The following is a 15,289-nucleotide window of genomic DNA, read 5'->3' on the forward strand; positions in this document are numbered from 1 at the left end:
GTGATAGACAGCTAACCAACCCCAAAACCAATGGATCAGAACTAAGTTCTGCAGTCCTGCCACATCCTGTCGTGAATGATGGTGGACAAGTAAGCAACTCACTGGAGGAGGAAGTTCCACAAATATCCCCATCCTCAATGATGGGGGAGCCCAGCACATCAGTGCAAAAGATAAGGCTGAAGCATTTGCTACAATCTTCAGCCAGAAGTGGCGAGTGGATGATCCATCTTGGCCTCCTCCGGAGGTCCCCAGCATCACAGATGCCAGTCTTCAGCCAATTCGATTCCCCCACATGATATCAAGAAACTGCTGAAGGCACTGGATAGTGCAAAGGCTGTGGGCCCTGACAACATTCCAGCAATAGTACTGAAGACTTGTGCTCCAGAACTTGCCACGCCCCTAGCCAAGCTGTTCCAGTACAGCTACAACACTGGCATCTACCCGTAAATGTGGAAATTTGCCCAGGTATGTCCTGTATACAAAAAGCAGGACAAATTCAACCCGGCCAATTACCGCCCCATCAGTATACTCTCGATTATCAGTAAAGTAATGGAACGGGTCATCGGCAGTGCTATCAAGCGGCACTTGCTTAGCAAAAACCTGCTCACTGATGCCCAGTTTGGGTTCCGCCAGGGCCACTCAACCCTGGACCTCATTACAGCCTTGGTTCAAACATGGACAAAAGAGCTGAACTCCTGAGGTGAGGTGAGAGTGACTGCCCTTGACATCAAGGCCGCATTTGACCAAGTGTGGCATCAAGGAACCCTAGCAAAACTGGAGTTGATGGGAATCAGGGGGAAAACTCTCCACTGGTTGGAGTCATACCTAGCACAAAGGAAGATAGTTGTGGTTGTTGGACGTCATTTATCTCAGCTCCAGGACATCACTGCAGGAGTTCCTCAGGGTAGTGTTCTCGGCCCAACCATCTTCAGCGGCTTCATCAATGACCTTCCTTCCATCATAAGGTCAGAAGTGGGGACGTTCGCTGATGATTGTACAATGTTCAGCACAATTTGCGACTCCATAGACACTGAAGCAGTCCATGTTCAAATGCAGCAAGACCTGGACAGTATCCAGGCTTGGGCTGACAAGTGGCAAGTAACATTCGCACCACACAAGTGCCAGGTAATGACCATCTCCAACAAGAGAGAGTTTAATCATCACTCACCCCTTGATATTCAATAGCATTATCATCACTGAACCCCCCACTATCATCATCCTGGCGGTTACCATTGACCAGAAACTGAACTGGACTAGCCATATAAATACTGTGGCTGCAAGAGCAGGTCAGAGACGAGGAATCCTGCAAAGAGTGACTCACCTCCTGACCCACCAAAGCCTGTCTACCATCTACAAGGCACAAGTCGGGAGTGTGATGGAATACTCTTCACTTATCTGGATGAGTGCAGCTCCCACAACACTCAAGAAGCTTGACATCATCCAGGTCAAAGCAGCCTGCTTGATTGGCATCACATGCACAAAATTTCACTCCCTCCACCGACGCACAGTAGCAGCAGTGTGTAGCATCTACAAGATGCTCTTCAGTAATGCACCAAGGTTCCTTAGACAGCACCTTCCAAACCCACGACCACTACCATCTAGAAGGACAAGGGCAGCGGATAGGTGGGAATGCTGCCACCTGGAAGTTCCCCTCAACGTAACTCACCATCCTGAATTGGAAATATATCGCCATTCCTTCAGTGTCGTTGGGTCAAAATTCTGGAACGAACTTCCTAACAGCACTGTGGGTGTACCTACACCACATGGACTGCAGTGGTTCAAGAAGGCAGCTCACCACCACCTTCTCAAGCACAACTAGGGATGGGGGATAAATGTTGGCTCAGCCAGTGAAGCCCACATCCCGTGAATGAATTTTTTAAAAAAGTGCAAATCAGTGCTGACGTCAAAGAAAGCTACCGACTTCTCCATTTCCAATGTCAGTTTGATTCTAGTGCTGTCAAGGGGATCTCCAGGCATTCAGCAAGTGTAATGTCATCAAACACGCTAAGCAAGCAGTCACATCAAAGTATTCTCCCAGATAGCAAACCAGGAAGCAAAATGCAGTGAATCCCACAGATAGCGAAATAAATGATAGGGATATACACATTAAACAAACTTTAAAAATAATTTTAAAATTGTGGAATTTCATATCTAAATAGAGAAATCTGATATTCAACAAATATGAACTTAATGCTTAAATGGCACATTGGCCCTGAAAGAGTAAGTATGACCTCATTACGTTAAAATCCCAGTTACATCTCAACAAGATGTAACTTTTTCAAGGGTTTTTACACTGAGTCAGGGAGTTAAAGTGGAAATTCTCATAAATTCCACGATTCCTAATCGATTGTATTCGGTGGGGTGGGGGGGACTTCAGCAGCGCACCCTCAGGAGAAGCACAGAATAACTGACAGCAACTTTTGGATTTCCTCATGGCGAACTCCAGAAGTTGTTGTCGGTTTCAGAGGAATAACAGTGGTGAACGCTGTCAGTTTTGCCATCATTTCTACTTCAAAATCCAGACCTCTACATGCTGGCTTAATAATCCAGAAACCTGAACTAATGGTCTGGATGCATGAGTTCAAATCCAACTGGGGGATTTAAATTCAATTTAAATAAATCTAGAATAAAAAGATAGTAACAGTAATTGTAACCACGAGCAGGATTTTCGGGTTATTGGGTGGGCTGGGAAATGGCCCGCCCCCTGCGATTGGCACCCGACGGCGATTTCATGCTGGCGGGCCAATTAACGCCCAGCCAGCGTGAAAGGCGCGCTGAAAAGCTCAGTGCTCCTGGGGTGGGGGCTGGGAGGAGTGCGAGCGCAAAAGTCTGTGCGTGGGCGCAGGGGAGCGTACACTGAAAGCTCCCTGAAGGCAGGGAGCTGAAGAATTTTAAACCAATTAATAAAGTTTTTAAAAATCTGGAAAAAATGTACACGCAACAAACTCATTCACCTTAACATGTATATTTGAAAAATGCTGCCCAAAAATGTTTTTTTTAAATTTAATTATGGAAACCTCATCCCGCCTGTTTGAGGCCACCTGGCCTATTCGCGCGCCCTCCAACCGTAAGTTTGGTCAGGCAGCGAAAAATAGCACTTAATTAACGCTTTAATGATCTTAATAGGCCTCTTAATTGTCAGCGGGCGCGCTTCCAACTCTCACGCGTGCCTGCCGATTGAATTATCACGTGATGACATCAGGACACTCGCCCAAAGTCATTGCGCGCTATTTCACACACGGGTGTGTGGGCGTGCACCCGCACGCTAAGCGGAAAATCCTGCCCCATGTAACTACCAGAGTGTTGTAAAACCCAACTGGTTCACTAATGTCCTTTTAGGAAACAAAATCTGCCTTCCTTCCCCAGTCTGATTTGTATGTAATTCAAAACCCTCAGCAATGTGATTGACCCTTCTGAAGATTTCTGGAGACCAATGATATCAAGGGATATGGAGACAGTGCAGGGAAGTGGAAGTTGGATGGTCGGCCATAATCTAATTGAATGGCGGAGCAGGCTCAACAGGCTGAAATGGCCTAGCAAGTCACTTAGTTGTCAAGAAGTGAGTTCACCATTGCCTTGTCAAGGGCAATCAAAGATGGACAGTAAGTGCTTGCCTTGCCAGCGATCCCCACATCCTGTGAATAATAACAAAATATACATTTATGGAGTTAAACATCCAGACAGTAATGCAGACAAAAACCTTGGACTCATTTAAGAAGTAAGTGAAAGCTGGGAGAACATTAGGATCTGTCCCAGATGGTTGAACTAATATTGATCAAATGGCCCTCCTCATTTGAAATTATCCTGTAATTTTTGTGTAATAAGGACCACAAAACATCTCAGGTTTGTTGAAATCAGATTAAGAAAACTAATCTGCACACCAGAGATAGATGGAAATAAAGCCTTAGGGCTGAAGTCATTGGAGGTACTTTTTCTGATATAAAATAGTTGATGGCGAATCAGAAGGCATCTCTAAGAGCATAGGAACAGGACTAGGCCGTTCAGCCTGTTGAGCCTGCTCCACCATTCAATTAGATCATGGCTGACCATTCAACTTCCACTTTCCCGCACTATCTCCATATACCTTGATATCATTGGTCTCCAGAAATCTTCTGTCTTGAACATGCTCAACAATTGAGCTTCCACAGCCCTTTGGGATAGAGAATTCCAAAGATTCACGATCCTCTGAGTGAAGAAATTCCTCCTCATCTCAGTCTTAAATGGCCTACCCTTATTCTGAGATTATTTCCCCTGGTTTTCGACTCGCCAGCCAGGAGAAACATCCTATCTACATCCACCCTGTCACAACCTCTAATTTCAATGAGGTCACCTCTCATTCTTTAAAACTCTAGAAAATACAGGCCCAGTTTCCTCAATCTCTCCTCATAAGACAATCCCGCCATCCTACGGATTAGTCTGGATCTTTACCTCTTTGGGAGTCCATATAGGTAAAATTAGGGGAGATATAAAACTGGCTATTGATACACTATCATTTTACACTTGCACAAAATCTAACCCACATTTTCTTGAAAGCTTCGCAGTATTGATTTGGTCTTATTTTTTGTAGAGAATTTTTCATAACAACAATCAGCATTTATTTGGCACCTTTAACATAGTAAAGCATGCCAAAGTGCTTCACAGGAGTGTGATAAAACAAATTTTGACACCAAGACACATTAGGAGATGATAGGACAGGTAACCAATAGTTAAGTCAAAAAGTAGGTTTTAAGAAATGTCTTAAGAGGAGGAGAGAGAGGCAGAGGTCACAGAAAAAAAGATGGACTTCTCACAGCATACATCATGCACCACTATCACCAGTTTAAATGTCATTGATATGTAACACATAATCTGAAGTACAGCGGTAAAAATTGTTTCTTAGCAGGTGGAGCAAACACCAAGCTAGGTGCAGTAATAGTCTCGCTTCCAGGGGTGACAACCAAAAGAACTAGATATAGTTTTTTCAGAGAATACTAGGCGCAGATTGAGGGAATCAAGGCCTAATATTTCCACTCCATAAGCTTCACCGACATGTAGAGCTTGTTTTTTGTTCTTGGGTCAGCGAAGGATGACGTTCTGCTAGGTGAATGAAAACATTGACTAATCACTTCCCCTTGTTTCTGGGAAATTATCACAAGGGTCACAAGGGAATTCCAGCAGGCAGAAAATATGGCTCGGTAGCAGTTTGGTGAGTAGGAAGGGGATATTAAAAAAAAAACTTCCCCTACCATTTCTTCAGCAGCCTCCAGCTGTAGAACAGGAAAAACTAGTCGGAACTTGCACACACATGCTGCACTCTAGTATTTCACGCATCTTACAGAAGGATCTCGAAACAGGCACAGGACCCTTCTTACATATTTAAATGGATCCAAAGCTGACCTCAGGCAGTAACGACAAACAGTGAGGACCAACATGGCAACAGATTAGGCGCAGCAATTGGTATAGAATGTGACTGTTTTTTACGCTCAAAGAAAATGGGTAAATTGCACGCCAATATTTCCCCAGTGTGTTCAAATAAGTTTTTCTGAATGTGGCCCAGAGAAAATGCCAGGATGTTGGAGCTGGCCCACCATGTAAATTGTGTTTGACATCTCTGGCCTATATTATCTGCTTAACTTTCGAGTGTGAGGCATGAACCCATAACTTTTTGACTCGGAGGCAAAAGGTGCTGTCACTGAGCCAAAGCTGACAATACAGGCAGTGATATACAGGAAGCTTAGAAAATGGATGGGAGCCAGGTCATTACTAATGATGAGCAGAAGGCCTACTGAAACTTTATTGTTGAAAGGAAGATGTGGCTGACATGTTTGAAATATATTAAGTATTAGCATACAGCACTCAACAACAGTAACTGCACTTCAAAGTTAATCATTTTATATGAAGTACTTTGAGATGTTTCTGGGAAACATGAAAAGATTCTATACAAATACAAGCCTTTTTTCTTGTGCACCATATGAACAACTTAAATTATAGATCCCTCTGATGCACTGGAGAGAATGAGGTAAGGGTGACAGCACAAGTAACCATGGTAAATAACCCTTACTGGAATAATGAAATGATAGAATCTTATTGCACAGAGGGAAGCCATTCTACCTATCATGCCTATGGCAGCTCTTTGAAAAGAGCTACCCCCTGCTTTTTCCACATAACCCTGATTTATTTTTCTTTTTCAAGTATGTATCCAATTTCTTTTGAAAGTTACTATTGAATCTACTTCCACTGCCCTTTCAGGCAGTACATTCCAGATCATAATGCACTGTACCAAAAAAACCCCATTTCCCCTTTTGTTCTTTTGCCACTTACCTTAAATCTATGTCCTCTGGCTACTGACCCTCCTGTCAGTGTTAATTTTAAGATGATGAAAAGTTAACTTGTACCCAGGGTGCTCAAGGTAGGAAACCAAATTTGTTGGAACTAGACACAAAGTTCCAGCTTGCACTACTACATTCCATTCACTCCAAGGATGCTCCAATGTATCGGGGAGGTTGTGACCCAGAGGTGGTTAGGGAGCTTTGTTGGCTTTGGATGGTCTTATGTTAACTCCTCTGATCAGATTATTGAATTTATTGTGGCGTTTGGTGGGGCTTAAATCAGTTGGTACTCCACACAATTGGCAATTCCTTCCGTGACACAAGACACATTTGAGTTTTCCTTCAACGCAGGACCAAGGGACGGCCTCTCCTATCTGCTATTTTTTCAAGAAATGGTTTGAAAGTTAGACACACTAAACTTGACTGTGCCCTTGTCCTTTTTGAGACTGCCTCTGCCAGACCCTCACAGGGGTAGTGTTAGGGCCATGCAACCCATATAATTGCACAGAGTTCCAAGCCCAGTCAGTGGATCCAGTGATAAGTTTAAAAATCTCAACTTTAGTAATGTAGGTGCTGCAAACCAAACCTTTATTACTGGATAGACATTCTTGATAAGTGTGGCAAACATATAATCCACTGCAGATGGAGAGAAGTAGCCCACCTATCCCCTCAGCCTGTTGTGCCATTTAATGAGATCAGAGCTGATCTGCAACCTAACCCCATACACCCATCATTGCCACATATTCCTTAGTACCTTGTGTAACAATCTATTGATTTGTCTTAAATGTCACAATTGATCTAGTATCAATTGTTGTTTGCAGAAGAGTGTTCCAAACTTCTACCACTCTGCATGTAGAAGTGTTTCATAATTTCACTCAAAGGTCTGGGTCTAATTTTTAGACTATGCCACTTAGGGCAGCTAGCTGACAGTGAACTCTGAGATTTAAAATCCACAGCTGCCATGGTGGGATTTAAATTCATGGGCAGAATCTTCTGGCCGGCGTGCAGGGGCAGGTCCAACACGCTAACATGTAAAATGACATGCGATGAAGTCGGGCGTGCGTCCTGACATCAACGTGCGCCATCGCGATGTTTCGTTTCCGGCAGGTGTGTGCTGGAATCGGCTGCGCGCCCACTGAAATGTCAACAGCCTATTAAGGCCATTAAGAAATGAATTAAAGCAATTAAGAACTCTGCCCATCCATCCTTAAGGTTGACGGGCAGGCGAAAAGCCCAAACAACCTTTGCGTTTTTCAGGAAACCTCATCCATGGGTGGGATGAGGTTTCCTGAAGCTTTTAATGAATAAATAAATTGTCATAAACTTACAAATATGTCCCCACGCATGTGACACAGTCACAAGAGGAGACATGTTTAAATAAATTTTTAAATCATTTCTGTCATTATTTTATTATATATTCAATCTCCCTGAGGCAGCTCCGTGCCTCAGGGAGATTGCTACGGTCTTCCCTGCATGAGTGGGAAAGAATGCAGGCCCCGACTCTCCCTCCTCCCCCCGCCCGCCCAGCCCATCCGCCATAGGAAAAACCCAGGTGCATGTCTCTGGATCATTAGTCTATGCCCCTGGATTACTAGTGCAGTAACATAACCAACCTAACCCAACCTAAATCAATACTTAACAAATGCTTTCCCTCTAATGTACTCCCCTTCTTTAAAGATGCTGACATGCTTGGATGCAGTTCAACACATATGACCCAGTGTGACACCCATGAGACCACTCCATGCATAAACTTTGACGGTGAATGTTGGTGCATATTTTACCATGCAAAGTCATATTTTCACTTGATCCCCTTCTGAAGCAGGAGTCACTGAATAGCAGTTAAGAGCAGGAACTCGAGCAGATTTTTCTCTCCCGAACCCAGTTGTGCCAAGGCCAATTGTAGTACAGTCATCTTTATCCAAGCCAGGCTGATTTAGCACAGGTCAAAGCTTGAAACTGGGGTCCTCTGTGCTGTCCTTCCAACAGCTGCTGCATCCTTGAGTCAGAATTCACTTTTTAAAGATTGCGCTCCAATTTTGAGGGACCTCCAGCACTTTGTTCCTTTCTTTACACCAATGGATCCTCCCATGGATGTGTAATTGAGCAGTCCCACAAAATTCTGGCAGCTACAGCTCTGTAGAATATTGACAGGGGCACAATTTATTGATGCAAATCACCTCATGGAATTTTGCGGTCAATGTGTAGCTGAATCATACAGTGCAGAAGGTCCTTTAAAATCTGGAATAAAAAACTAACACCAGGGCTGGTGATCATGAAACTGTCGGATTGTCATAAATCCAACTGGTTCACTAATGTCCTTTAGGGAAGGAAATCTGCCATCCTTACCTGACCTGGCCTACTTCCGCCTCTGAAATGGCCTAGCAAACTATTCAGCTGCATTCAAGAAGGCAGCTCTCCACCACCAGCTTCTGGGTAATAAGGATAGGCAATAAATGCTGGTCTTGCCAGAGATGCCCACTTCCAATGTATGAGTTAAAAAAAAAATGCCCTGGCTATGATACTGGGACAGGCCATTGCTCATGTTAATGCTTATAGTTCGTTACTGGCTGGCAGGTTAGGTTTAACTTGATAAATACCTTTCCTCTACATGATGTAGCAGGGTGCTAGCAACTCCTGGATAATTGAAGCCTTTTAATAGTCAATGGTTAGAGGAAATGAAACGAGCTTCTGCCAGAAGGAAACCTTAAATAGGCACAGTTCACTTTTGCATGATTTAAACATCCTGCTGCTGTAAGTAGAATAGTTTAATGTGGCCTATGTGATAGTGCTCGTGGGCAGAAATATAAAGTTTCCTTCCGATTAGCTGACGAGGAGATTCATCTATCCATTAAAATGAGCAAACTGCTTTCTATTTGAGCTGTTTGTATCCCATACCTTGTAACAAATCAACATATAATTAGAAAGTCTTTAAGCCATGATTTAGAAAGCCATGATTGAATAGCGGAGCAGACTCGATGGGCCGAATGGCCTAATTTCTGCTCCTATGTCTTATGGTCTTACTGTTCTTTAAAAAAAATAGTCCCACAGAAAAATTCAGCAATTGTGTTTGTGGATTGTGCAGGTAGGGCTGGGGAAATCAACAATATAGAGATCTGATATAAGACTGGTCAAGACTCTACAGAGCACATTCTTGACTTCAGTCCATAAGTGGGCCTGAAGCTGTGGAGTATTTTTGTGGAATGCTCCTCCTGCCCTGCAAAAACTTTTCCCTCCAAAAATGTTTTCGGCTTTTGAGGCAATCAGCCTCAATACATTCCCTGTTAAGGGCCAACAGGTTCGGCCATTCACCGCCTGTACAAATGCTCAGAACATTTGCTGCCTAACTCACCTGCTGAAATCTTTATCTATGCCTTTGTTACCTTAATACTCTATTATTCCAATGCAATCCTGGCCTGTCTTCAACATCCTACCTTCCATAAACTTAGGTTATCCTAAGCTCTGCTGCCTATACTATAATTTCCATCAAGTTCCATTCACCCATCACCTGTGCTGCTGACCTCCTTGGCTCACAGTTAAGCAGCACCTCAATTTTAAAGTTCCCATCCTTGTTTCCAAATTCCTCCATGATCTTGCCTCCTTCCTAGCTCTCTAATCTTCTCCAGCCCCACAACCCTTCGAGATATCGGTGCTTTTCTAATTCTGGCCTCTTTGGAATCCCCAATTTTAATCGTTCCATTATTGGCAGCATTGCCTTCAGCTGCCTAGGCCCTGAGCTCTAGAGTTCGCTCCAAAAACCCTCTCTACCTGTCTATCTGTATCTCCTCCTTTAAGACACTTCCCAAAACCTAGCTCTTTGATCAAGCTTTTGGTTATCTGCTCTAATAGCTCATTATGTGGCTCACTGTCAAATTTTGTTTCCTAATCACTTCCGTGAAGTACTTTGGGACTTTTACTGTGTTAAAGACACTATAGAACGGTAAGTTGTTGTTGTGCCTAAAAATTCCAGTTTCGACAACCAGGATAGATTGCTGATTTGCAAATGTAAGCAGCCTATGGCCTAAAACAGGCCTACAAGCCCACCTGAAAATTGTTTTGGACAGGCCTTGGGGATGCATGGGTCAGCTGAGGTGTCCCTTCCCCCATTTTTTCAAATACTGGTTGAGAAGCGGACTGCCATCTTGTTAAAAATCACCTTTTATTTCAGTTTGTAATGAAAATTCTTGCCTTATTCATCTAAATTACATAGCTAGGCAATAGGCTTGTAGAATATTAAGTAGAATATTATTGGCAAGTTCACTGATTTTCAGCTTTTCACCAAAAAATGAACAGAATTACAGAAACTATCACCAGAAACACTGGCCAGAATCCCAGACAACCTTACAATCTCATGCAATAATATTAAATCTCACCTATTTGGTCACTGTAAACCAATGGCCCTAATTATAAAATTCATTTTTTTTATTCATTCACGGGATGTGAGCTTCGCTGGCTAGGCCAGCATGTATTGCCCATCCCTAAAAGCCCTTGAGAAGGTGGTGGTGAGCTGCCTTCTTGAACCGCTGAAGTCCATATGGTGTAGGTACACCCACAGTGCTGTTAGGGAGGGAGTTCCAGGATTTTGACCCAGCGACAGTGAAGGAACGGCGATATATTTCCAAGTCAGGATGGTGAGTGGCTTGGAGCGGAACTTCCAGGTGGTGGTGTTCCCATCTATCTGCTGCCCTTGTCCTTCTAGATGGTAGTGGTCGTAGGTTTGGAAGGTGCTGTCAAAGGAGCCTTGGTGAATTCCTGGAATGGAATGGATGGAATGAGAGTACTGAAATACTAGTAAAACTTCCAGAATCCTATGCTGTTAATTTGACTCATTTGCTCACTATAAACAAATAGTACTGATCTTTGGGTACTTTTATTTTTGTCAATTTGTGCCTCTTGACAATGTTCAGATTACCGCACACTCCCATTATTAGAGGCTCAAGCACTAATTTAAAAACCCTTTTATATTGAACTTCCTAAATTTGGATTTCAGGGATCCTGACTCATGGACGTAGCCTTTAAGAATACAAGTTAAAAGTAGACCAGTATGAAAGTAACTTAAACAGGAGATGAGAAGAGCATCTAAACTAGTGCTCACACATAAAGGCAATGGTGTACCATTGCTCTAATTATACATTGAATAAAGAACAGAGGCCAGCATCAAAAAATTTCTCCATAAATTCAAATCCCCTTAAGGGCAAGTCACCAAGGGCAGAACGTTTAGGTCAGTGGGTGGGCGCGATCGGCGGGTCTGGGATCAGCCAGTGAACAGATCGCCTTGCAGCCCGCGCTGAGGAGTTCAGCGCTGCTGGGTGGTGGCGGGAGGAGGGTGGGCGCTGACGTCAGCGTGGGCCTGGGCAGCGCTGGTAGAAAGCTCCGTGAAGGCAGAGAGAATGCTTAAAAGCATTAAATAAAGTTTTTAAAATCAGGAAAAAACTCTTCTTTATTCAATGCATAATTAGAGCAATGGTACACCGTTGTCTTTATGTGTGAGCACTAGTTTGGATGTTCTTCTCATCTCCTGTTTAAGTTACTTTCATACTGGTCTACTTTTAACTTGTATTCTTAAAGGCTAGGTCCATGAGTCAGGACCCCCGAAATCCAAATTTAGGAAGTTGAATATAGAAGGTCTAAGCATCACAATCTGTCACCTGAATATGTAAATAATAAAAATGCTGCCCATAGATTTTTATTTTTCTTTCATTTAATAACGGAAACCTCATCCTGTCCTTGGATGAGGTTTCATGAAAAATGCAAAGTCCGCCTGGCTGATTCGCCCTTCCGCCAACCATAAGGTTGGAAGGACCATGAAAAATCAGAGACAATTGCACCTTTAATAACCTTAATTGGCCTCTTAATTGTCAGCGGGCGCGCGCAGAAGTTGGAAGCGCGCCCGCTGACCGAAATATCGCGCGAGCGTGGGTTGATGTCAGGACACACTCCTTAGACATCACCTTCCAAACCCACAACCACTACCATCTAGAAGGACAAGGGCTGCAGACACATGGGAACACTACCACCCCTCCAAGCTCCCCTCCAAGCCACTCACTATCCTGACTTAGAAATATATCGCCGTTCCTTCACTGTCGCTGGGCCAAAATCCTGGAACTCCCTCCCTCCTTAACAGCACTGTGGGTGTACCTACACCACATGACTGCAGTGGTTCAAGAAAGCAGCTCACCATCACCTTCTCAAGGAAAATTATGGATGGGCAATAAATGCTGGCCCAGCCAGCAACTCCCACATTCTATGAATGAATAAAAGAAAAAGAGTCCAGTTTCCTGTCATTGATGTATAGGTTTCTCAGGTTCAAATGTGTATTCTCTAAATTCTGTATTTTAAAAAGTAAAATTGAAAGTACATCCACCTCAATCTGACATGTTTCAGTTGTATTGCCTGACACATCACCATTACCTTATTCAAATCAAAGAACTCTTCCATCCTATCCTTGTATTTTGAAGATATCAATAGTTTGCTTCAATTTGTTGGCCCAATTCATTCACCTACAATGATAATTGAATTGAATAGAGATTTAAAGGGTTGGTTGGATTTAGCAACAATTGTTAAGTGAACTAGCTGGACAAATTCTGGCTTGTTAAACAATTGGACATAGACATGCAAGATCTGACATATATGATATTTTGTCCTTTCCTGAGTAACAGAAACCAGCATGATTCCTGAAAATTCTTGTGTGAGTGTTTAAGAGCCAACAGGTGAGCAGTGCAGATGAATCATGTAAGAGCAAATGCCTTTTTCAACCCAGATTGCAAAATTTAGCAATTGTCCTGTGTGTATGTAGTTAACCAATAAAACTAGAGAAGCAACTAGGCCTACTCTGCTCAACTTGCTGGCTATTCAGGATATGCAGTTACCAGGTTGTTTTAGAGGTACACTCCCTCCCTTCCTTCGATTCAATAAGGCATTGTACTGATCAGGAAGGTCCCAGATCTGTTTGAAAGCCTGTGCTGAATTAGTTACTGTCAGCTGAAATGGCAGTGCTATAATTGGCCTCAACATCGCCAGTGTAGTTGACTGACCCACCCTGAGGGCTCAAATGTGACACATGTGTATTGTACTAATCCACAGGACTGTGCCTTAGCATAAATTCCTGTCTTCAAAACAGGGTTAAGTGGGCTGTTTACCATGCAGGGTGTATAAATCCCCATTTTATTTGGGTTGGACTTTTTTCCTTTTATGACACCTTGCAGCTCTTGATGCTGTCCATAATTCTTGATAGCCATCATTTTCCCAACCTAGAGCCAGCTTTCTGGAGATCAAGTAAGGTGTAAAATAGGCTGTGGATTCACTATCATCTGTTTTGTACCATCAGGTTAGACCAATTTCACTCCATAAACTTATATGTGACCAACCCTTCTTGTCTGTCACAGTTGCATTGGACCCAGTATTTAAGATTTTATTTTGAGGGAGGAGGATAATTCATTGTCTTTGTCTCACCTATGTTCTCCTGCACCAAGTTGTTTCTGTGGCTGAGTAGATAAGGAAAGACCTGTCATCAGTATAAAACTAATGCAACTGTATACCTTAATGTTTAGAGGTGTATTAATCAACTGTCCTTTATATCCTCATTATCTTAGGGGGTCCCTATATTACAACAGTGACTACACTTTAAAAGTACTTAATTTCCAGTAAAGCATTTTGGGACATTTTAATGTTGCTATATAATTGCAAGTTATTTCTTTTAATGGGGAAAAGGTTGGCTTTCACTTGATTCCTTTTCACTGCAGCATGGTTGAGATAGGGAACTCATTGTGTGGTGAATCACTGCTACAATCTTCCATCTTGACAACTCTATGGAGCAAAATGTTAGAAGTGCTTTGAAGTGTTGCACTATCATGGAATACCAAGATAAAGACAGCCTAAGGCTCTAGACCTGGTGTTTGCCAATTCTTGGCAGCTGGCCATAACAATGACTGACTCATTGTCTTGTCTATAGCCACACACCTAGTCTTTCCCCACTATTGCAACTGTTTCTTTAGTTTTTTTTTCATAAATCGCTGTGCAACTTGCTTCAGTTAAGTTTCAACAGTCAATATTCTTCCCCATAGAAATATGAAACAAAATCACAAGTTTAGTGACTCAATTTTGAGTATTGTCAAAGGTTGCTATTAAAACAGTTTTTAACAAATGAGGCACATAATTTGTTACTTATTAAGTGTTTCAATTAATTCTTGTTTTGTGTTCTAATATTTTCTTTCATTTTTAAAATTAAATTTATGTTCATCTAGGAGATTGATCTAAGTACAAGATAGTGGTACATATTCCAATTATTGAGAACTGCTGTTAAATCAAAGTCAAGTATATCGCTGAAGTGAACTGGGATACTGGGCTGGGTGATAGATCAATAGTGAAGCAGTGGCAGACATCTATGGGGATATTTCAGAATACTCAGAGTAAGTATATTCCTACCGTAAAGAAAAATTCTACAGGGAGGACCCACCATTAGTGGTTAACTAAAGAAGTTAAGGAAAACATCAAACTTAAGGAAAAAGCATATAACTGCGCAAAGATGAGCAGCAGGTCCGATGATTGGTCGGAATATAAAGAATGGCAGAGAATGACTAAAAGGTTATTCAGTAGAAAGAAATTAGAATATGAAAGCAAGCCAACTAGAAATGTAAGAACAGATAGCAGGAGTTTCTACAGATATTTAAAAAGGAAAATAGTAAGTAAAGTGAGTGAGTGTTGGTCCTCTAGAGAATGACAGTGGGGAGTTAATAGAAGATAATATGGAAATGGCGGATGATATGAACGAATATTTTGCTTCTGTCTTTACTATAGAGGATTTATTTTTATTCATTTACGGGATGTGGGTGGCGCTGGCTGGGCCAGTGTTTATTGCCTGTCCCTAATTGCCCTTGAGAAGGTGGTGGTGAGCTACCTTCTTGAACCACTGCAGTCCCTGTGGTGTAGATACAGCCACAGTGCTGTTAGGGAGTTCCAGGATTTTGACCCAGCGACAGTGAAGG

Source organism: Cetorhinus maximus, chromosome 20, assembly GCF_964194155.1.
Source record: "Cetorhinus maximus chromosome 20, sCetMax3.hap1.1, whole genome shotgun sequence".
Taxonomy (NCBI): domain Eukaryota; kingdom Metazoa; phylum Chordata; class Chondrichthyes; order Lamniformes; family Cetorhinidae; genus Cetorhinus; species Cetorhinus maximus.